This window comes from Rutidosis leptorrhynchoides, chromosome 5, assembly GCF_046630445.1.
Source record: "Rutidosis leptorrhynchoides isolate AG116_Rl617_1_P2 chromosome 5, CSIRO_AGI_Rlap_v1, whole genome shotgun sequence".
Lineage (NCBI taxonomy): Eukaryota > Viridiplantae > Streptophyta > Magnoliopsida > Asterales > Asteraceae > Rutidosis > Rutidosis leptorrhynchoides.
This window is the reverse complement of record NC_092337.1, coordinates 61,199,306-61,225,227: the sequence shown is the minus strand read 5'-3', so window position 1 is coordinate 61,225,227 and position 25,922 is coordinate 61,199,306. Positions and strand designations below refer to the sequence as shown.

General features: G+C 35.3%; 1 pseudogene; it reads left to right on the top strand.

Annotated features, from left to right (window-relative positions):
- Positions 1 to 9,481: 9,481 nt before the first annotated feature.
- The window catches only part of LOC139848670 (probable E3 ubiquitin-protein ligase ARI2), a 50,212-nt pseudogene continuing 33,771 nt past the window's right edge, over positions 9,482 to 25,922 (top strand).

The window sequence follows — 25,922 nt, the reverse complement described above, 5'->3', positions numbered from 1 at the left end:
CATTATATATCTACAGGGATTGTTGTTGAACATCCAGTTGCTCATGTGCATACACAAAATTGGTTTAGCTAAATCAATAGATAAACGCTTGCAGCTAATAACTAGACAATTGATAATGAGTACAAAACTATCAATATTTATATGTGGACATGTAAATTTACATGCTGCGACATTAATTCGCATTATACCATGTGGAAGTCATAAATATTTTCACTTACTACTTGATTTTGGCCAAGAGCCAAATATTTTCCACCGTAGAACATTGGTTGTGCAGTGTATGTTCCAATTGTATCACCACAACACAATAAAATGTTTTTTCAAAGAAAGATGGTAATATATTTTGGATATAAAACATCTTCAATCATAAGATATACTGAACCTATGATGGGTGATGTTTTTACAGCACGTTTTGCTGATTGTCATTTTAATAAAACATTGTTCCCTAGATTAGGGGGGTGAAGTAAAAAAAAAATAATAAAATGATGCTTCATGATGTGAACATCAATTAAGGTATATTGAACTCGCACAAAAGAATGTGAAACGAAAGTTCAAAAAATAATGCATATGCAAGAACTTGCAAATTAATTACTTTATGCATTTACAGATATAAAAAAAAGGTGACTAAATCATATATACCAGCGATAAATGCTTCAGCTCGAACTGAAATTCCAAAAGCTGGCAATAATGTCACTGTTGAGTCTTTGCCACGCATCAAACGTGGAAGATCAATTGGTTCCGAAGATAAAAATCCTCGAAAAAGAAAATCAGCTGATAATGAGGTAAAAGAAAGTGTTCAAGAAGAACCACAAATCAATATTCCTTCTGCAGAGGATATTGATAAATGTAAATCCTAAAATTGCGATAAATTATGCAATATTATGGAACCGAAATGAAATTAAAATCTCTATGAGATATTTTCATATAATGTTGCATATGACATCATGAATGATGATGATGATCCAGAACGAAAATCCGTCATGGAATGTCAAAATAGACATGATTGGGATCATTGGAAAGGAGCAATACGAGCTGAATTTGAATCACTCAATAAAAGAAAAGTTTTCGGATCTATCATTCTCACACCTAAAGATGCGAAACCTGTGGGATATAGATGGGTTTTTGTGCGAAAAAGAAATGAGAAAAATGAAGTTACAAGGTATAAAGCTAGACTTGTAGCTCAAGGTTTTTCTCAAAGACCGGGAATTGATTATGAGGAAACTTATTCTCCTGTTATGGATGCAATTACTTTTAGATACTTAATCAGCCTGGCAGTTTCTGAAAATTTAGAAATGCATCTCATGGATGTTGTGACTGCTTATCTTTATGGATCACTTGATAGTGATATATATATGAAGATACCTGAAGGATTTAAGGTATCAGAAGCAACCAATGCAAAACCCAAAGAAATGTACTCAATCAAGTTACAAAGGTCTTTATATGGGTTGAAACAATCGGGTCGCATGTGGTATAAACGATTAAGTGATTACTTGATAAGCAAAGGGTATACCAATAATCTTATTTGCCCATGTGTTTTCATTAAGAAAACAACATCCAGATATGTGATCATAGCTGTTTATGTTGATGATCTTAATATCATAGGTACAAATAAAGAGATCCATGAAGCCATTCAACTTCTAAAGAAAGAATTTGAAATGAAAGATCTCGGAAAAACCAAGTATTGCCTTGGTTTACAAATTGAACATATGCCTAATGGTTTACTTGTACATCAAACAACATATACTGAAAAGATTTTAAAACGTTTTAATATGGACAAGGCAAAACCATTAAGTACTCCTATGGTTGTTAGATCACTTAATGTTGACACTGATCCATTTCGTCCCTGTGAAGATCATGAAGATATCCTGGGACCAGAAGTACCATATCTTAGTACAATTGGAGCTCTTATGTATCTTACAAATTGTACAAGACCTGGCATTTCTTTTGCAGTTAATTTGTTGGCAAGGTTCAGCTCAGCTCCTACCAAAAGACACTGGAATGGGATCAAACACATATTTCGATACCTTCGAGGAACTACTGATTTAGGATTATTTTATTCTAACGAATCAAAACAAGATTTGGTTGGTTATGCAGATGCAGGTTATTTATCTGATCCACATAAAGCTAAATCTCAAAATGGATATGTATTCCTAAATGGAGGTACCGCAATATCATGGCGTTCTCAAAAACAAACACTTGTTGCAACATCATCAAATCATGCCGAAGTAATTGCATTACATGAAGCCAGTTGGGAATGTTTTTGGTTGAGATCAATGACACAACTCATTACTGATTCTTGTGGACTAGAACGCAATAAAAGTTCAACAACTATCTATGAAGATAATGTTGCTTGCATAACACAGATGAAAGAAGGGTATATCAAAAGTGACCGAACAAAACACATACCCCCTAGATTCTTCTCATACACTCAAAATCTCATTAAGGACAACCAGATTGAAATGAGATATGTTCAGTCCAGCAAAAACTCTGCTGACCTTTTCACCAAAGCACTTCCAACTGCTATTTTCAGAACACACGTTCATAATATTGGCATGAGGCATGTTCAGAAGATGTAACAACTCAGGCGTTGCCTACTTGAGGGGAAGTCAACTCTATGCTGCACTCTTTTTCCCTTAGCTAAAGTTTTATCCCAAAGAGTTTTCTTTAGCAAGGTTTTTAACGAGGCAGTACTAGTTATTCACTAATAAAATTATCATCCAAGGGGGAGTGTTATAAAAGTAATAATTGGATGATAATTTTATTATTATTATAGATATTGCATAGTATATTTTTTTGAGTATAAATAGGTGTGTTGAGTTAGAGTTTATTGTATGTATTTTTTGGTTAACAAAAACACTCTCTCTCTCTAGATTCCAAATGCCACCAAACTCTCATTGTACATTTTTCTATAAATAAAAAACCAATTACTCATACCTTTTGTTCAACCTTTGTTTTCTCCGTTTTACAGTATCTCTATCTCTATATACCTTCTACAGTCAAGAACCACTAAAGGTAGTTACAAGCCTACTGAATTATAACAAATTAAGGATACTTCAAAACCTCTCGTAATTATATATTCTTCCTACTTTTGCTCTGCAGTTTCCGTCCCCATTCCATCCCTACATTCATACATACATTCGTGAAAGTTTCCAGCCTACAATCTAGAAGCTCACCTTCTAGATGTTCAAAGTAGCCTTCTTTGAACACCATGTAGAAGAAGCAAAGATGAACACGATGACGGTCGCCCACCATCTCCGTTCACACCCTTCCACCGCCATAGAATTTTTACTATAAATAGAGGTGCAAACCTCAATTGTAAATCATCCCAAATCATTCAGAGAAGTGTAATCACAACCTAGAGAGTGTGTGTGAGTTTGAGAGTTTTTTTGTAAGAGTTTTGTAATAGTCTGTAAATCTATTCTTGTGAGTAATAGAGTTGTTTTTCTCTCAAATTTATATCTCCCAACGTCCAGGCGATCCCCTCTTCCTAATAAGTGGTATCAAGAGCTTGGTTAGAGACGTTGGTTGAGTTTTTGGGTCTTCTGAAGTTTTCTCAAAATTCAATTTTGAGTGTACCATTGGATTCGTCTCGTCGAACCGAGTCCAACGCAAAAAACGGCGACTTAAACGGAGTTATAACGAGCCCAGAAAACGCGGTCAAAGTTTGGTCAACTCGCCGGAATCTCGCCGGAGAGGATGACCGGTGCCGAAATTTTCGCCGGAGAAGACGATCACTGTAGCAATTCACTGTAGCAGCTGTCGGCACTGTAGCAGTCACTGTAGCAGTACTGTAGCGGTACTGTAGCAATTCTGAAATTTTACAATTTGGTCCCTGAAATTTTCAGAATTTCATTCTTGGTCCCTGAAGTTTATAAAAATTATAATTTTGCCCCGTAAGTGGAATTTAAGCCGCGAAGTGTCTATTTCACCATTTTCAACCGTTCCGGACGTAACGGTGATCTCTGTTTTCTGCAATTCAACCCCGTTTGTGTTGAAAAATTATTTGTAAGGTGATAATGTCCACAGAAGAGTCAACATCATCTTTTGGAGCTATGATTATGCTCACAGCCACAAACTACACGCTGTGGAAACCTCGAATGGAAGATCTCCTCAGCTGTAAGGATTTGTTCGATCCTATTGAATTGAAGGGTATAAACCCTGATTCTGCCAAAGAGAAAGAGTGGAAGAAATCAAACCGAAAAACTATTGGTCAGATCCGTCAATGGATTGATCATAGTGTCTTCCACCATGTTGCACAAGAGACAGACGCATATGTCCTCTGGAAAAAGTTGGAGGACATGTACCAGGCCAAGACTGCTCGGAATAAAGCCCTGCTGATGAGGCGTTTAGTCAACATGAAGCTCAAAAGTGGAACTTCAGTTGCCGAGCATACCAGTGAGTTCCAGAGCTTGGTCAACCAGTTATCGTCTGTAGAGATGCCGCTTGGCGATGAAGTTCAGGCGCTACTGCTACTTAGTTCCCTTCCCGATAGTTGGGAAACGCTGGTAGTAACACTCAGCAACTCAGCCCCGAATGGCAAACTTACCATGTCAATGGTCAAGGATGCCCTATTCAGTGAAGAGGCAAGGAGAAAGGACATGGGCACAGATCAGACCCATGCCTTTGTCACAGAGAATTGGGGGAGACAGCGAATGAGTAGCAAAAATAAATGGAGAGGCAGAAGCAAGAGCAGGGGCAGGTCAGCTGATGGCAGAAAACCAACATATAAATGCCATCATTGTGGATTAGAGGGACATATGAAGAAGAACTGCTATAGATTAAAAGAGGAACAAGGTCAAAGCAGTTCACAGCCGAAGAATAAGGGTGGAGAAACATTAGTGACTATCTCTGGTGATGTAGCTTATTGTTCAACCCATGATGAGACATGCCTTCACGTCTCACGAGAAGAAACAGAATGGGTGGTAGATACTGCAGCTTCCTACCACGTGACTCCATACAAGGAATACTTCACAATATACAAAGCTGGTGACTTTGGAGTTGTGAAGATGGGAAATTCCAGTTCCGCTGAGATTGTCGGAATTGGAGATGTTAGGATAAAGACAAGTTCTGGGAGCACAATCACTCTGAAGGATGTCCGCCATGTGCCAGATCTTCGGCTGAATTTACTTTCTGGGATAGCTCTCGACAAACAGGGCTATGATAGTCATTTCAGTAAAGGCACATGGAAATTGTCAAGAGGCGCTATGATAGTCGCTCGAGGACACATTTGTGGCACACTGTACAAGACTCATGTGAAGATCTGCACAGACAGTATTAATGTTGCAGAAAAGGAGGCTTCACAAAATTTATGGCACCAGAGACTCGGTCACATGAGTGAGAAAGGGTTGTCTACCCTAATAAAGAAGGAGCTTATCAATGTAGACAAGGATGATGCAATAGATTCTTGCAATCATTGTCTGTTTGGTAAGCAGCATAGAGTCTCGTTTAATTCCTCTTCAACGAAAAAATCAGAGTTACTCAGTCTGGTACACTCTGATGTTTGCGGCCCCTTGGAGGTTGAATCAATTGGCGGCAATCGATACTTTCTGACGTTTATCGATGATACTTCTTGAAAGGTGTGGGTATATTTCTTACGGACGAAGGACCAGGTGTTCGATTACTTCAAACAGTTCCATGTCATGGTAGAACGTGAGACAGGAAAGAAGTTAAAATGTCTTCGATCCGACAACGGCGGTGAATACTCTTCCAGAAAGTTCGATGCCTATTGCAGATCATATGGCATCCGACATGAGAAGACGGTCCCACGTACCCCTCAACATAATGGTATAGCAGAAAGAATGAACCGAACAATCATGGAACGTGTTCGGAGCATGCTCAGTATGGCTAAGCTGCCGAAGCCATTCTGGGGAGAAGCAGTCAGAGCCGCTTGTTATTTGATCAACCGATCTCCATCAGTACCACTGAATTTTGAAGTTCCGGAGAAACTTTGGTCTGGAAAGGATCCATCATATTCTCACTTAAGAGTATTTAGATGTTTGGCGTACGCACATGTATCCAAGGAGCTCAGGCAGAAGCTGGATGCAAGGACCACTCCATGCATATTCATAGGCTATGGAGATGAAGAATTTGGATACAGATTATGGGATCCAAAGGAGAAAAAGGTGATCAGAAGTAGGGACGCGGTGTTCCATGAAAGCCAGACAATAGAAGATATTGAAAAACCCACAATATCTCATAAGTCAAATGTTGCTGCTCAGGTGCCAGAGGCAACAACGGAATTATTCATGAGAAATGAATTTTCAGTGCAAGAAGAAATGCCAGAAGTAGAAGATAATGAGGAAAATGATGGTGCTGAGCAGGGGGAGCCACAACCCCATCTGCCAGACGTTCCAGCACCATCACAAGGTCAAGATGATGGTGGATCTCCTCATAATGTTCCAGAAGTTCGTAGATCTGAACGAGGTCGGATTCCATCGAGTAGATATCCAGAATCCGAGTACCTTCTACTTACTGAAGATGGAGAACCGGAGAGTTTTCATGAAGCAGTAACTTATAAGGATAAAGAAAAATGGTTGCTCGCAATGCAGGATGAGATGGATTCTATGCAGAAAAATCAAACTTATGAGATTGTAGAACTTCCACGCGGGAAGAAGGCACTGAAAAATAAATGGGTGTTCAAGCTGAAAAAGGATGGTAGTGGAAAAGTGGTGAAATACAAAGCACGACTTGTAGTCAAAGGATTCCAACAGAAGAAAGGGATTGATTTTGACGAGATATTTTCACCAGTAGTCAAGATGACTTCAATTAGAGTCATACTTGGATTGGTCGCAAGTATGAACTTGGAGCTTGAACAGATGGATGTAAAGACAGCTTTTCTTCATGGAGATTTACATGAAGAAATTTACATGGAGCAGCCAGAAGGTTTTGAGGTTTCAGGAGATAATCTCGTATGCAAGCTGAAGAAAAGTTTGTACGGTTTAAAGCAGGCACCTAGGCAGTGGTACAAGAAGTTTGACTCGTGCATGGTGAGTCACGGGTACAAGAAAACTGCAGCAGATGAGTGTGTCTACATTCAGAAGTTTTCTGAAGGAGATTTCGTTGCTCTTCTACTTTATGTAGACGATATTTTGATCGTAGGGAAAGACGTAACGAAGATCAACCAGCTGAAGAAGGAACTCTCTAAGTCTTTTGACATGAAAGACTTAGGACAGGCTCAACAGATTTTGGGAATGCAGATAACCCGAGATAGGAAGAATAAAAGGTTATGGCTATCTCAGGAGAAGTATATTGAACGAGTGCTTTCACGTTTCAATATGAACAATGCCAAACCTGTTAGCATTCCATTAGCTAACCATTTCAAGTTAAGCAAGAGTTCTTGTCCCTCATCCAAGGAAGAGATCGGGGAGATGTCGTCAGTACCATATTCCTCAGCAGTTGGAAGTTTGATGTATGCGATGGTGTGTACAAGGCCCGATATTGCTCATGCAGTGGGAACGGTGAGTCGTTTTCTCTCGAACCCCGGGAAAGAGCATTGGGATGCAGTAAAATGGATTCTCAGATATCTTAAAGGTACAAAGAATCTATGTCTTTGTTACGGGGGAGCTGATCCAATCTTGGAAGACTATACAGATGCGGATATGGCCGGAGATCCTGATAGTAGGAAATCTACTTCAGGATTCATTTACACTTTTGCAGGGGGAGCTATTTCATGGCAGTCAAGACTACAGAGGTGTGTTGCATTATCCACAACTGAAGCAGAGTATATTGCTGCCGCAGAAGCTGGAAAAGAAATGTTGTGGTTAAAGCGTTATCTTCAAGAATTTGGAATCAAGCAAAAGGAGTACAAGGTACATTGTGACAGTCAGAGTGCTCTAGATTTGAGCAAGAACTCCATGTACCATTCCCGTACAAAACATATTGATATTCGCTATCATTGGATACGCGAGGTAATTAATCGACAACTGTTGAGACTAGTGAAGATCCATACAAAGGAGAATCCTGCGGATATGTTAACAAAGGTGGTGACTCGAGAGAAGTTGGAGTTATGCAGAGACATAACTGGAATGTTCGTGGATTCGGCTGGAGGGGGAGAATTGAAAGTTTCCAGCCTACAATCTAGAAGCTCACCTTCTAGATGTTCAAAGTAGCCTTCTTTGAACACCATGTAGAAGAAGCAAAGATGAACACGATGACGGCCGCCCACCATCTCCGTTCACACCCTTCCACCGCCATAGAATTTTTACTATAAATAGAGGTGCAAACCTTAATTGTAAATCATCCCAAATCATTCAGAGAAGTGTAATCACAACCTAGAGAGTGTGTGTGAGTTTGAGAGTTTTTTTGTAAGAGTTTTGTAATACTCTGTAAATCTATTCTTGTGAGTAATAGAGTTGTTTTTCTCTCAAATTTATATCTCCCAACGTCCAGGCGATCCCCTCTTCCTAACAATTCGAGATTTCACAGTATTATTCAATGGATTCTGACAGTAGCAATTACTGTGATGATTCTGATCACTATGAGACTAATCTTAATCTTGATGATGATAATGATGACGATGTTGATCATCCTGTTGATGAAATTGCTTTACAAACCACTTCATCTTGTAAGGTAATAATTAATACTCCGTAGTTAATAAAATTATTGATATTTAATGTGAGTTTTACATAAGTAATAATTAATAAAGTTATGCAAAGATTCTTTTTTATGAATAAATAAATAATTAAGACTCCGGGTTTAGGGTTTTTGCTGCCTGCTCTGTTACATTTGTGTGATGAACTCGTGAACAATAATACTAGTAATACTTTAAAGACTCAAGCTTTCCGATATGGGTGATTGTAGACGAACTAGGGACCTTAGATCAAACGTATTAGCCTAGATTAACGGCGGAAACGATAACTAGGGCGAGTCGAATACTTAATTAACTATCGGGATCAATCTAACCAACAAATAGTTGATATAATCGATGCCTAGAGCCTTGTATTCGGTTGGAGATTGGTCTGGGACGATAGACACAGAGTTATACGACGGCTAAAGGGTTTTTTAACCTTACAATAAACCACAAAACCCGTATATATATATATTTTCAGTGACCATCGGCCGGTGGTCTGAGACCTACGGCCGATGGTGAGAATCCCTCGACCGATGGTCCCTACCATCGGTCGATGGTCTGAGCAGCCAACCAACTGCTCTGAACCATTTCACGACATTATACTAAGCAATTCACATACAAAGTATTAATGACGATGTTCAAACATGACTGAAATACGAAATACAAAACTAATAGAACGTATTACATAATAGAACTCGGATTATGCACAACAGTGATCAAGACCAAATGCATGCAGGGTTGTTTAGATATGGACATGGGATATATACACTTGCTGCATGATTGAATTTTAGGGACCCTCACATATATATGCTCTTTAGTTACTAAACCATTAAGTATCATCTAATTTTTCTAGTGTTTTAATATGATTTCTAATTCTAACTTGAAATCTTGTTTTTGACCAACATGTAGGTTATCACAAAATAGTGTCTTTTGGCTGCGCAGGTGAGGCGTTTTCTCTATGACAAATATTAGGAAACTACATATATGGTGGTGAACTATATATTCTTATAATGAGCAATAAACTTCTAAGTTTTGATTTAATGCTTGTTCTTTTTCAGAAACAAGACCTCCAAAGAGCAATGGACTTGTTAAATTTAAGAGAACATCATGGTCGAACTCTGCTTATACATTATAGGTGGGATGTTGATAAAGTAATGGATGTGTATGTGAACAAGGGAAAGGATCGTCTCTATGAAGATGCAAGCCTTATAAGAAAACACAATAGCGATGTTTCTCCGAAGGAGACCCGGGTTCAATCTCTACCAGCTACACATTGGAACATTTTATTTAATAGATTACCTCGCTACATTCAGGTTCAATCTCTACTAGCTACACTTCGGGGTCTTGTCTTTAAAAAATTGCCTTGCAAACATAATAGCGACGTTTCTTCAGTTCGACACTCTTTTATGGTTGTTTGTGAAATTTGCATGGAGGAAGTCCCTATTTACAAGATGACAACAATGGATTGCGGCCATTGCTTTTGCGAAAACTGTAAGTACAACTCCCTCCGTCTAATTTAATTGTCCCCAAATAAAAAAAAAACACGCAACTTTAAAAAATATCGTTATTACACTCTACTTTATGTTTACTTTACATAAAATTGTTTACTTATTGTAAACACGCAATTCTTTACTTATGGTTTATTTTACAGTTCTAACTCTTACTTTTACAAACATATTTCCTTCAATGCTTACATTCATGGTGTAATAGAAATTTATCTCCTTAATCTTATCGAATGATTGAAGTGGAAATTTGATTTGTGAATAGACCAAAAAAGGAATATTTGGCAATGAATATGGGACAGCGAGGGAGTATTTTTATTAAGCAGTGGTATCTACAACATACAACAACAACAACAAAACCCAATACCACATAAGTGATTTATAGGGGAGGTAAGATGTAGACAATTCTTCCCTTATCTGAGAATAAAGACAAGTCATTTCTCCATCGAGAGTGAAAACACTCTCAAAAGTAGAGAAAGTCATCCCTCTTTCTATTCGACGGATAGAGAGATTACTTTCGAGTGGATTTCCAGCCAATCAGTAGGAAAATTAAAAAAAAAAATTAAAAATAAAATTGAGATACCATGAAAATGCTAAAATCAAATTTCATGGGTTTTAAATTCTGCTTGAAATTTAATTTAGGGTCTAAGAGTCAATCAAGTCGCCAATAAATCGACGCTTATTGTTGACTCAATAACTGGAGCCGTATGGTATCTACAACATCTTTTAGTTAAATACACCAAAAATTGTGAACTGAGAGGTTTTACTGTATGCATAAACGATGCACAGTTTTGGTGTATTTATGAAAGATATTTGTGTAATATTATTTCCCTTTTACGGAGTAGTTTTCTAATTTTTCCTAGCAGGGATCTTAACACCCTTTTATGGTTGTTTTTTTCATTAAGGTTGGATCGAGCACTTTGTGGCGAAGATAAATGAGGGTCAGAGTAGGCGGATCAGTTGTATGGCTTACAAATGTGATGTGGTTTGTGACTAGGAAAAAAATCAGAATATACGTCCACGAAAAGGATCCTGAATTAGTAAAGAAATTTGATCGGTTTCTTCAAGAATCGTATATTGAGGATAACAAGATGGTAAAATGGTGTCCTAGTGTTCCACATTGTGGTAACGCTATTCGTGTTGACGATGATGAGTGACGTGAGGTTGAATGTGCTTGTGGATTTCAGTTCTGTTTTAGTTGCTCTTCTGAAGCACATTCTCCTTGTTCGTGTCACATGTGGTCCCTTTGGACCCACAAGTTTAAGGATGACTTAAAGAGCACTAATGAGATGTTAGTCCATACCAAGAATTGTCCTTGTTGTCTCAAACCAATTGAAAAGAATGGAGGTTGCAACATTGTTACTTGTACATGTAAACAACAATTTTGGTATATACCTTTTTCGCTTCTATACATGGCATACATAGCGGTTAATAGTCAATTTTATTATCGTGGTTATAAAAGTTTACAATATTCTAAAGTGTGTTAATGACAGCCAGTAGGACTGAATGTCGTTAGCAAAATCCTTTTTATTATTATATATTTTCTTTTATAATTCAAGTTTAGTAACAACTAGATTGTTTATGTGATTTTATAGTTGGTTATGTGGTTGTGCAACTAGCCAACATTCATGTTCATGTGGGCGTTTCAAAGAAGACCATGGTGCTAAAATGCAACAAGCGAACGCAGAACATAAAAGAACTACACACTATCATGATCGTTACAAAGCTCATACACATTCTTTAGAATCTGAAATTATGCTGAAAGAGAAGTTAAAGGAAAAGATATTGCGTATGAAAGTAACAGGATATATCAAAGATTACACATGGGTGACAGATGGAGTTGATAGGCTTCTTAGGTCAAGACGAATTCTTAAATGTTCGTACCCGTTTGCATATTATGTGTTTGGTGACATGTTTGTTGGTGATGAAATGACGGAAGAAGAGAAGAATATTAAACGAAACTTGTTTGAGGATCAGCAACAACAATTCGAGGGGCATATTGAAAAACTATCTTTTCTTCTATTGGAACTGGAACTAAAACTTGGTAACCTATATTTTGAAGAAAGAGTGAAGGAATTTAGAACGAAGATAATCGCACTTTCTAAGCTTACCGATGTTCTCTGCAGGAATTTGTTAGTACATTTGCTCTTTTAACTCTTATTTTCTTTCTTCTTTAAATTTGAAGTAACAGTTGAAATTTGACATGAAAACCGGCATTTTAAGATCAAGTTCAAACTTACCTAGTTGCCCATAGATGTGGCAAAATGAGTGGGGTCAGAAAAAGGGTATTTATGATATGGGTCGGGCAAGCTGACCCGAAAAGTCTTTCTGTCCAAGTTTTTATAATTATTACTATTATTTTACTAGTGAAATGACCCGTAGAATCACAAGTTTGTTTAAACGAAACAATATAATGATATATTGTAGATATTAAGTGATTGTAAATGCTAAAGTCATTTAGTTTAATGATCAGTGGGGCCACAGATTTTGACCAAGAAATTTGTCGTTAACTTGATCAGAATAAATGAACTACATTCATTCTTCCACCACATTCCACTAATTTTCATTACAACTACTATTTTCCTTGTCATAAATGGTAGTTATTTAACATTAAAAGAGAGATTGAAAATACATGGTTCAACCTCGCAAAAATCGTGATTATTTTTGAATTCTTCTATCATACTATATACCTTCATTTTAAATAGTCACAATATGATATGACGTATGTTATCTGAAACGACCCGTCCATATTACTATAAACGCAGTACGTTCTCATTAGTCTCATAGCGCGGTATTTGACCTCTATATGATACGTTTTAGAAAATATTGCATTCGTTTCATAAAAAGCACATCATTATTATACATAATGCATGTTTTAAACAAGTGGGCGATTATTTAAGAAATAATCCCCAAAATACATCGGCTTCCAAATACTACACACGTGACGTAACAGTCGAATATAATACATGACAAAGGTTTTATTGAATGCAACACTTTATTTAAATAAAAGTATGAGACTCCATGCACAGCTTGCTCAGGTAATGCAACAGCGAAAGACTTTCTTAAGGACCTGAGAATAAACATGCGTAAACAGTCAACACAAAGGTTGGTGAGATATATAGGGTTATCATCGATATAAATATAAACCACAAGATTTCATAGTTATAAATATATGTACACTCGCAAGTGTATAAAAGTATTCTATAAGTTGTTGAGCGCTTCGGTAACCATACTTAACCATTAATGTGGCATATTCCCTTTATTATGAAATCTCCCTACACTGTACCAAGTGTAGTAAAAACGAAGTACTATGCAACCGTTTACGATACTAGAGCGACTAGCCCGGTTGGGGTTGTCAAACCCGATAGATCTATCAATAGGATTCGAGCTTACATGCTCTTACAACATATAAATATTAGTTACCAAGCTATTAGGGAAAAATATGCAAAGTGGTACAACTCAACGTAGAATATATTTTAAGTACTTGTGTCTATGGCGTAAAATATAAAATGCATGTATTCTCATCCCAAAATATTTGTAGAGTTTAAAAATGGGACTATATACTCACAGTAGTAAAAGTATATTAATAATAAGTTTTCAACTTATTAAAAATATGACCGTCGTCTTTGGATTCACGAACCTTGATTATGAAGAGGAAAGTTGCTGAGATTAAAGTATGATATGAGAGCATTCAAGTGTGTGTTTTTAGTTTAAGAAAATATGGAGTACAAATGAGTTAAAATGGTCCTTATTTATAAGCTTATAATTTTGGCTTTTAGTGAAAATATCTAAGATAAGTTAAATTGTATTAAGTCATGAATGACATATTAAATTGATTAGGTCATGGATGACATATTACACAAATAATTGCAGATTTCTATTGGTATATACCAATAGTAAATACTTCTAGAAGCTGTGTATAATACGGGTAAAAATACCGTATGAATGCGAGTAGAATTCTTGAGGAAATTGAATGGAAATACGAGTATAGCTATCCTTTATATGTATTGGTATATTATAAAGTGTATTCAATACTTGTAAGGATGTATTTACACTCGTAATACATTATATGTAAATACATTTTAACATAAGTTAATTACGTCGTTTAAATGGTAATATATATATTGTTTGAAAACTCTTTAAATTAGTAGTATGAAAATATATATATATAATACTTTGTTAATATACTTAATGAGATATTTAATTATCATATTTTTAAGTTAAATATATATATATATATATATATATCCATATATATATACACAATAATTAAACAATTAAACAATTAAATCAAGTTATGACGTTCGTGAATCGTCGGAATAAAAGGGTGACCAAAAGCTTGTGTACAACTCTTTTCAGAGGTTCAAGATTTATTAAAATTCATTGCTTATCATGCAGTGACCCGAACTTTTCCATGTTTATATATATTAATTGAGATTGATATTTACATGATTAAATGTTTCCAACATGTTAAGCAATCAAACTTGTTAAGACTTGATTAATTGAAATATGTTTCATATAGACAATTGACCACCCAAGTTGACCGGTGATTCACGAACGTTAAAACTTGTAAAAACTATATGATGACATATATATGGATATATATATAGTTAACATGATACTATGATAAGTAAACATATCATTAAGTATATTAACAATGAACTACATATGTAAAAACAAGACTACTAACTTAATGATTTTTAAACGAGACATATATGTAACGATTATCGTTGTAAAGACATTTAATGTATATATATATCATATTAAGAGATATTCATACATGATAATATCATGATAATATAATAATTTAAAATCTCATTTGATATTATAAACATTGGGTTAACAACATTTAACAAGATCGTTAACCTAAAGGTTTCAAAACAACACTTACATGTAACGACTAACGATGACTTAACGACTCAGTTAAAATGTATATACATGTAGTGTTTTAATATGTATTTATACGCTTTTGAAAGACTTCAATACAATTATCAAAATACTTCTACTTAACAAAAATGCTTACAATTACATCCTCGTTCAGTTTCATCAACAATTCTACTCGTATGCACCCGTATTCGTACTCGTACAATACACAGCTTTTAGATGTATGTACTATTGGTATATACACTCCAATGATCAGCTCTTAGCAGCCCATGTGAGTCACCTAACACATGTGGGAACCATCATTTGGCAACTAGCATGAAATATCTCATAAAATTACAAAAATATGAGTAATCATTCATGACTTATTTACATGAAAACAAAATTACATATCCTTTATATCTAATCCATACACCAATGACCAAAAACACCTACAAACACTTTCATTCTTCAATTTTATTCATCTAATTGATCTCTCTCAAGTTCTATCTTCAAGTTCTAAGTGTTCTTCATATATTCTACAAGTTCTAGTTACATAAAATCAAGAATACTTTCAAGTTTGTTAGCTCACTTCCAATCTTGTAAGGTGATCATCCAACCTCAAGAAATCTTTGTTTCTTACAGTAGGTTATCATTCTAATACAAGGTAATAATCATATTCAAACTTTGGTTCAATTTCTATAACTATAACAATCTTATTTCAAGTGATGATCTTACTTGAACTTGTTTTCGTGTCATGATTCTGCTTCAAGAACTTCGAGCCATCCAAGGATCCGTTGAAGCTAGATCCATTTTTCTATTTTCTAGTAGGTTTATCCAAGGAACTTAAGGTAGTAATGATGTTCATAACATCATTCAATTCATACATATAAAGCTATCTTATTCGAAGGTTTAAACTTGTAATCACTAGAACATAGTTTAGTTAATTCTAAACTTGTTCGCAAACAAAAGTTAATCCTTCTAACTTGACTGTTAAAATCAACTAAACACATGTTATATATCTATATGATATGCTAACTTAATGATTTAAAACCTGAAAACACGAAAAACACCGTAAAATCGGATTTACGCCGTCGTAGTAACACCGCGGGCTGTTTTGAGTTAGTTAATTAAAAACTATGATAAACTTTGATTTAAAAGTTGTTATTCTGAGAAAATGATTGTTATTATGAACATGAAACTATATCCAAAAATTATGGTTAAACTCAAAGTGGAAGTATGTTTTCTAAAATGGTCATCTAGACGTCGTTCTTTCGACTGAAATGACTAACTTTACAAAAACGACTTGTAACTTATTTTTCCGACTATAAACCTATACTTTTTCTGTTTAGATTCATAAAATATAGTTCAATATGAAACCATAGCAATTTGATTCACTCAAAACGGATTTAAAATGAAGAAGTTATGGGTAAAACAAGATTGGATAATTTTTCTCATTTTAGCTACGTGAAAATTGGTAACAAATCTATTCCAACCATAACTTAATCAACTTGTATTGTATATTATGTAATCTTGAGATACCATAGACACGTATACAATGTTTCGACCTATCATGTCGACACATCTATATATATTTCGGAACAACCATAGACACTCTATATGTGAATGTTGGAGTTAGCTATACAGGGTTGAGGTTGATTCTAAAATATATATAGTTTGAGTTGTGATCAATACTGAGATACGTATACACTGGGTCGTGGATTGATTCAAGATAATATTTATCGATTTATTTCTGTACATCTAACTGTGGACAACTAGTTGTAGGTTACTAACGAGGACAGCTGACTTAATAAACTTAAAACATCAAAATATATTAAAAGTGTTGTAAATATATTTTGAACATACTTTGATATATATGTATATATTGTTATAGGTTCGTGAATCAACCAGTGGCCAAGTCTTACTTCCCGACGAAGTAAAAATCTGTGAAAGTTGTAGTGACCCGAACTTTTCCATGTTTATATATATTAATTGAGATTGATATTTACATGATTAAATGTTTCCAACATGTTAAGCAATCAAACTTGTTAAGACTTGATTAATTGAAATATGTTTCATATAGACAATTGACCACCCAAGTTGACCGGTGATTCACGAACGTTAAAACTTGTACAAACTATATGATGACATATATATGGATATATATATAGTTAACATGATACTATGATAAGTAAACATATCATTAATTATATTAACAATGAACTACATATGTAAAAACAAGACTACTAACTTAATGATTTTTTAAATGAGACATATATGTAACGATTATCGTTGTAAAGACATTTAATGGATATATATCATATTAAGAGATATTCATACATGATAATATCATGATAATATAATAATTTAAAATCTCATTTGATATTATAAACATTGGGTTAACAACATTTAACAAGATCGTTAACCTAAAGGTTTCAAAACAACACTTACATGTAACGACTAACGATGACTTAACGACTCAGTTAAAATGTATATACATGTAGTGTTTTAATATGTATTTATACACTTTTGAAAGACTTCAATACACTTATCAAAATACTTCTACTTAACAAAAATGCTTACAATTACATCCTCGTTCAGTTTCATCAACAATTCTACTCGTATGCACCCGTATTCGTACTCGTACAATACACAGCTTTTAGATGTATGTACTATTGGTATATACACTCCAATGATCAGCTCTTAGCAGCCCATGTGAGTCACCTAACACATGTGGTAACCATCATTTGGCAACTAGCATGAAATATCTCATAAAATTACAAAAATATGAGTAATCATTCATGACTTATTTACATGAAAACAAAATTACATATCCTTTATATCTAATCCATACACCAACGACCAAAAACACCTACAAACACTTTCATTCTTCAATTTTCTTCATCTAATTGATCTCTCTCAAGTTCTATCTTCAAGTTCTAAGTGTTCTTCATATATTCTACAAGTTCTAGTTACATAAAATCAAGAATACTTTCAAGTTTGCTAGCTCACTTCCAATCTTGTAAGGTGATCATCCAACCTCAAGAAATCTTTGTTTCTTACAGTAGGTTATCATTCTAATACAAGGTAATAATCATATTCAAACTTTGGTTCAATTTCTATAACTATAACAATCTTATTTCAAGTGATGATCTTACTTGAACTTGTTTTCGTGTCATGATTCTGCTTCAAGAACTTCGAGCCATCCAAGGATCCGTTGAAGCTAGATCCATTTTTCTCTTTTCCAGTAGGTTTATCCAAGGAACTTAAGGTAGTAATGATGTTCATAACATCATTCGATTCATACATATAAAGCTATCTTATTCGAAGGTTTAAACTTGTAATCACTAGAACAAAGTTTAGTTAATTCTAAACTTGTTCGCAAACAAAAGTTAATCCTTCTAACTTAACTTTTAAAATCAACTAAACACATGCTCTATATCTATATGATATGCTAACTTAATGATTTAAAACCTGAAAACACGAAAAACACCGTAAAACCGGATTTACGCCGTCGTAGTAACACCGCGGGCTGTTTTGGGTTAGTTAATTAAAAACTATGATAAACTTTGATTTAAAAGTTGTTATTCTGAGAAAATGATTTTTATTATGAACATGAAACTATATCCAAAAATTATGGTTAAACTCAAAGTGGAAGTATGTTTTCTAAAATGGTCATCTAGACGTCGTTCTTTCGACTGAAATGACTACCTTTACAAAAATGACTTGTAACTTATTTTTATGACTATAAACCTATACTTTTTCTGTTTAGATTCATAAAATATAGTTCAATATGAAACCATAGCAATTTGATTCACTCAAAACGGATTTAAAATGAAGAAGTTATGGGTAAAACAAGATTGGATAATTTTTCTCATTTTAGCTACGTGAAAATTGGTAACAAATCTATTCTAACCATAAATTAATCAACTTGTATTGTATATTATGTAATCTTGAGATACCATAGACACGTATATAATGTTTCGACCTATCATGTCGACACATCTATATATATTTCGGAACAACCATAGACACTCTATATGTGAATGTTGGAGTTAGCTATACAGGGTTGAGGTTGATTCCAAAATATATATAGTTTGAGTTGTGATCAATACTGAGATACGTATACACTGGGTCGTGGATTGATTCAAGATAATATTTATCGATTTATTTCTGTACATCTAACTGTGGACAACTAGTTGTAGGTTACTAACGAGGACAGTTGACTTAATAAACTTAAAACATCAAAATATATTAAAAGTGTTGTAAATATATTTTGAACATACTTTGATATATATGTATATATTGTTATAGGTTCGTGAATCAACCAGTGGCCAAGTCTTACTTCCCGACGAAGTAAAAATCTGTGAAAGTGAGTTATAGTCCCACTTTTAAAATCTAATATTTTTGGGATGAGAATACGTGCAGGTTTTATAAATGATTTACAAAATAGACACAAGTACGTGAAACTACATTCTATGGTTGAATTATCGAAATCGAATATGCCCCTTTTTATTAAGTCTGGTAATCTAAGAATTAGGGAACAGACACCCTAATTGACGCGAATCCTAAAGATAGATCTATTGGGCTTAACAAACCCCATCCAAAGTACCGGATGCTTTAGTACTTCGAAATTTATATCATATCCGAAGGGTGTCCCGGAATGATGAGGATATTCTTATATATGCATCTTGTTAATGTCGGTTACCAGGTGTTTACCATATGAATGATTTTTATCTCTATGTATGGGATGTGTATTGAAATATGAAATCTTGTGGTCTATTATAATGATTTGATATATATAGGTTAAACCTATAACTCACCAACATTTTTGTTGACGTTTTAAGCATGTTTATTCTCAGGTGATTATTAAGAGCTTCCGCTGTCGCATACTTAAATAAGGACGAGATTTGGAGTCCATGCTTGTATGATATTGTGTAAAAACTGCATTCAAGAAACTTATTTTGTTGTAACATATTTGTATTGTAAACCATTATGTAATGGTTGTGTGTAAACAGGATATTTTAGATTATCATTATTTGATAATCTACGTAAAGCTTTTTAAACCTTTATTGATGAAATAAAGGTTATGGTTTGTTTTAAAATGAATGCAGTCTTTGAAAAACGTCTCATATAGAGGTCAAAACCTCGCAACGAAATCAATTAATATGGAACGTTTTTAATCAATAAGAACGGGACATTTCAGTTGGTATCAGAGCGTTGGTCTTAGAGAACCAGAATTTTGCATTAGTGTGTCTTATCGAGTTTGTTAGGATGCATTAGTGAGTCTGGACTTCGACCGTGTTTACTTGAAAAATGATTGCTTAACAAATTTTGTTGGAAACTATATATTTTTAACATGTGAACCCAAGGATTTGATATTAGAGGGTTACGAACCCAAGGATTTGATATTACCACGTACGAAAGACGATTCACAGAATTGTGCCTATTGTGTCCGGGAGCATTCGAAGATGAGGAAGAGAAGATCGACGCGTTTGTGAAAGGATTACCGGAAAGAATTCAAGAAGATATAAGTTCACACGAGCCAGCCTCCATACAACAGGCATGTAGAATGGCTCACAAACTAGTGAACCAGATTGAAGAAAGAATTAAAGAACAGACTGCTGAAGAGGCCAATGTGAAGCAAGTCAAAAGAAAGTGGGAGGAAAACGGTGATAAGAATCACCAATACAACAACAACAGCAATTACAACAATAATCGCAACAATTATCCCAACAATCGCAACATCAATCGCAACTACAACAAACGGCCCAACAACAACAACAACAACAACAACAACAACAACAACAACAGCAACTACAATAATCATCCCAATAACAATAATAACCGCAACAACAACAACAATCAGAAGCAGCTATGCCAAAGGTGTGAAAAGTATCACTCGGGGTTCTGCACCAAATTTTGCAACAAGTGTAAAAGAAATGGTCATAGCGCGGCGAAGTGTGAGGTCTACGGACCAGGGGTTAATAGAACGAAAGGAACAAATGGTGTCGAAACGAGTAATGGCGGAGCAAGTAGTGTCGGAGCAAGTTATGCCAATGTAGTTTGTTATAAATGTGGAAAATCGGGCCACATTATTAGAAATTGCCCGAACCAGGAGAACACGAATGGACAAGGCCACGGAAGAGTTTTCAATATTAATGCGGCAGAGGCACAGGAAGACCCGGAGCTTGTTACGGGTACGTTTCTTATTGACAATAAACCTGCTTACGTTTTATTTGATTCGGGTGCGGATAGAAGCTATATGAGTAGAGATTTTTGTGCTAAATTAAGTTGTCCATTGACGCCTTTGGATAGTAAATTTTTACTCGAATTAGCAAATGGTAAATTAATTTCAGCAGATAATATATGTCGGAATCGAGAAATTAAACTGGTTAGCGAAACATTTAAGATTGATTTGATACCAGTAGAGTTAGGGAGTTTTGATGTGATAATCGGTATGGACTGGTTGAAAGAAGTGAAAGCAGAGATCGTTTGTTACAAAAATGCAATTCGCATTATACGAGAAAAAGGAAAACCCTTAATGGTGTACGGAGAAAAGGGCAACACGAAGCTACATCTTATTAGTAATTTGAAGGCACAAAAACTAATAAGAAAAGGTTGCTATGCTATTCTAGCACACGTCGAGAAAGTACAAACTGAAAAAAAGAGCATCAATGATGTTCCCATTGCAAAAGAATTTAACGATGTATTTCTGAAAGAATTACCGGGATTACCCCCACATCGATCCGTTGAATTTCAAATAGATCTTGTACCAGGAGCTGCACCAATAGCTCGTGCTCCTTACAGACTCGCACCCAGTGAGATGAAAGAACTGCAAAGCCAATTACAAGAACTTTTAGAGCGTGGTTTCATTCGACCAAGCACATCACCGTGGGGAGCTCCTGTTTTGTTTGTCAAGAAGAAAGATGGTACATTCAGGTTGTGTATCGACTACCGAGAGTTGAACAAACTTACCATCAAGGACCGCTACCCACTACCGAGAATCGACGACTTATTTGATCAACTACAAGGCTCGTCTGTTTATTCAAAGATTGACTTACGTTCCGGGTATCATCAAATGCGGGTGAAAGAAGATTATATTCCAAAGACTGCTTTCAGAATACGTTACGGTCATTACGAGTTTATGGTCATGCCATTTGGTTTAACTAATGCACCAGCTGTGTTCATGGACCTTATGAACCGAGTGTGTGGACCATACCTTGACAAGTTTGTCATTGTTTTCATTGATGACATACTTATTTACTCAAAGAATGACCAAGAACACGGTGAACATTTGAGAAAGGTGTTAGAAGTATTGAGGAAGGAAGAATTGTACGCTAAGTTTTCAAAGTGTGCATTTTGGTTGGAAGAAGTTCAATTCCTCGGTCACATAGTGAACAAAGAAGGTATTAAGGTGGATCCGGCAAAGATAGAAACTGTTGAAAAGTGGGAAACCCCGAAAACTCCGAAACACATACGCCAGTTTTTAGGACTAGCCGGTTACTACAGAAGGTTCATCCAAGACTTTTCCAGAATAGCAAAACCCTTGACTGCATTAACGCATAAAGGGAAGAAATTTGAATGTAATGATGAACAAGAGAAAGCGTTTCAGTTATTGAAGAAAAAGCTAACTACGGCACCTATATTGTCATTGCCTGAAGGGAATGATGATTTTGTGATTTATTGTGACGCATCAAAGCAAGGTCTCGGTTGTGTATTAATGCAACGAACGAAGGTGATTGCTTATGCGTCTAGACAATTGAAGATTCACGAACAAAATTATACGACGCATGATTTGGAATTAGGCGCGGTTGTTTTTGCATTAAAGACTTGGAGGCACTACTTATATGTGGTCAAAAGTATTATATATACCGACCACAAAAGTCTTCGACACATATTTAATCAGAAACAACTGAATATGAGGCAGCGTAGGTGGATTGAATTGTTGAATGATTATGACTTTGAGATTCGTTACCACCCGGGGAAGGCAAATGTGGTAGTCGATTCCTTGAGCAGGAAGGACAGAGAACCCATTCGAGTAAAATCTATGAATATAATGATTCATAATAACCTTACTACTCAAATAAAGGAGGCGCAACAAGGAGTTTTAAAAGAGGGAAATTTAAAGGATGAAATACCCAAAGGATCGGAGAAGCATCTTAATATTCGGGAAGACGGAACCCGGTATAGGGCTGAAAGGATTTGGGTACCAAAATTTGGAGATATGAGAGAAATGGTACTTAGAGAAGCTCATAAAACCAGATACTCAATACATCCTGGAACGGGGAAGATGTACAAGGATCTCAAGAAACATTTTTGGTGGCCGGGTATGAAAGCCGATGTTGCTAAATATGTAGGAGAATGTTTGACGTGTTCTAAGGTCAAAGCTGAGCATCAGAAACCATCAGGTCTACTTCAACAACCTGAAATCCCGGAATGGAAATGGGAAAATATTACCATGGATTTCATCACTAAATTGCCAAGGACTGCAAGTGGTTTTGATACTATTTGGGTAATAGTTGATCGTCTCGCCAAATCAGCACACTTCCTGCCAATAAGAGAAGATGACAAGATGGAGAAGTTAGCACGACTGTATTTGAAGGAAGTCGTCTCCAGACATGGAATACCAATCTCTATTATCTCAGATAGGGATGACAGATTTATTTCAAGATTCTGGCAGACATTACAGCAAGCATTAGGAACTCGTCTAGACATGAGTACCGCCTATCATCCACAAACTGATGGGCAGAGCGAAAGGACGATACAAACGCTTGAAGACATGCTACGAGCATGTGTTATTGATTTCGGAAACAGTTGGGATCGACATCTACCGTTAGCAGAATTTTCCTACAACAACAGCTACCATTCAAGCATTGAGATGGCGCCGTTTGAAGCACTTTATGGTAGAAAGTGCAGGTCTTCGATTTGTTGGAGTGAAGTGGGGGATAGACAGATTACGGGTCCGGAGATTATACAAGAAACTACCGAGAAGATCATCCAAATTCAACAACGGTTGAAAACCGCCCAAAGTCGACAAAAGAGCTACGCTGACATTAAAAGAAAAGATATAGAATTTGAAATTGGAGAGATGGTCATGCTTAAAGTTGCACCTTGGAAAGGCGTTGTTCGATTTGGTAAACGAGGGAAATTAAATCCAAGGTATATTGGACCATTCAAGATTATTGATCGTGTCGGACCAGTAGCTTACCGACTAGAGTTACCTCAACAACTCGCGGCTGTACATAACACTTTCCACGTCTCGAATTTAAAGAAATGTTTTGCCAAAGAAGATCTCACTATTCCGTTAGATGAAATCCAAATCAACGAAAAACTTCAATTCATCGAAGAACCCGTCGAAATAATGGATCGTGAGGTTAAAAGGCTTAAGCAAAACAAGATACCAATTGTTAAGGTTCGATGGAATGCTCGTAGAGGACCCGAGTTCACCTGGGAGCGTGAAGATCAGATGAAGAAGAAATACCCGCATCTATTTCCAGAAGATTCGTCAACACCTTCAACAGCTTAAAATTTCGGGACGAAATTTATTTAACGGGTAGGTACTGTAGTGACCCGAACTTTTCCATGTTTATATATATTAATTGAGATTGATATTTACATGATTAAATGTTTCCAACATGTTAAGCAATCAAACTTGTTAAGACTTGATTAATTGAAATATGTTTCATATAGACAATTGACCACCCAAGTTGACCGGTGATTCACGAACGTTAAAACTTGTAAAAACTATATGATGACATATATATGGATATATATATAGTTAACATGATACTATGATAAGTAAACATATCATTAAGTATATTAATAATGAACTACATATGTAAAAACAAGACTACTAACTTAATGATTTTTTAAACGAGACATATATGTAACGATTATCGTTGTAAAGACATTTAATGGATATATATCATATTAAGAGATATTCATACATGATAATATCAAGATAATATAATAATTTAAAATCTCATTTGATATTATAAACATTGGGTTAACAACATTTAACAAGATCGTTAACCTAAAGGTTTCAAAACAACACTTACATGTAACGACTAACGATGACTTAACGACTCAGTTAAAATGTATATACATATAGTGTTTTAATATGTATTTATACACTTTTGAAAGACTTCAATACACTTATCAAAATACTTCTACTTAACAAAAATGCTTACAATTACATCCTCGTTCAGTTTCATCAACAATTCTACTCGTATGCACCCGTATTCGTACTCGTACAATACACAGCTTTTAGATGTATGTACTATTGGTATATACACTCCAATGATCAGCTCTTAGCAGCCCATGTGAGTCACCTAATACATGTGGGAACCATCATTTGGCAACTAGCATGAAATATCTCATAAAATTACAAAAATATGAGTAATCATTCATGACTTATTTACATGAAAACAAAATTACATATCCTTTATATCTAATCCATACACCAACGACCAAAAACACCTACAAACACTTTCATTCTTCAATTTTCTTCATCTAATTGATCTCTCTCAAGTTCTATCTTCAAGTTCTAAGTGTTCTTCATATATTCTACAAGTTCTAGTTACATAAAATCAAGAATACTTTCAAGTTTGCTAGCTCACTTCCAATCTTGTAAGGTGATCATCCAACCTCAAGAAATCTTTGTTTCTTACAGTAGGTTATCATTATAATAAAAGGTAATAATCATATTCAAACTTTGGTTCAATTTCTATAACTATAACAATCTTATTTCAAGTGATGATCTTACTTGAACTTGTTTTCGTGTCATGATTCTGCTTCAAGAACTTCGAGCCATCCAAGGATCCGTTGAAGCTAGATCCATTTTTCTCTTTTCCAGTAGGTTTATCCAAGGAACTTAAGGTAGTAATGATGTTCATAACATCATTCGATTCATACATATAAAGCTATCTTATTCGAAGGTTTAAACTTGTAATCACTAGAACAAAGTTTAGTTAATTCTAAACTTGTTCGCA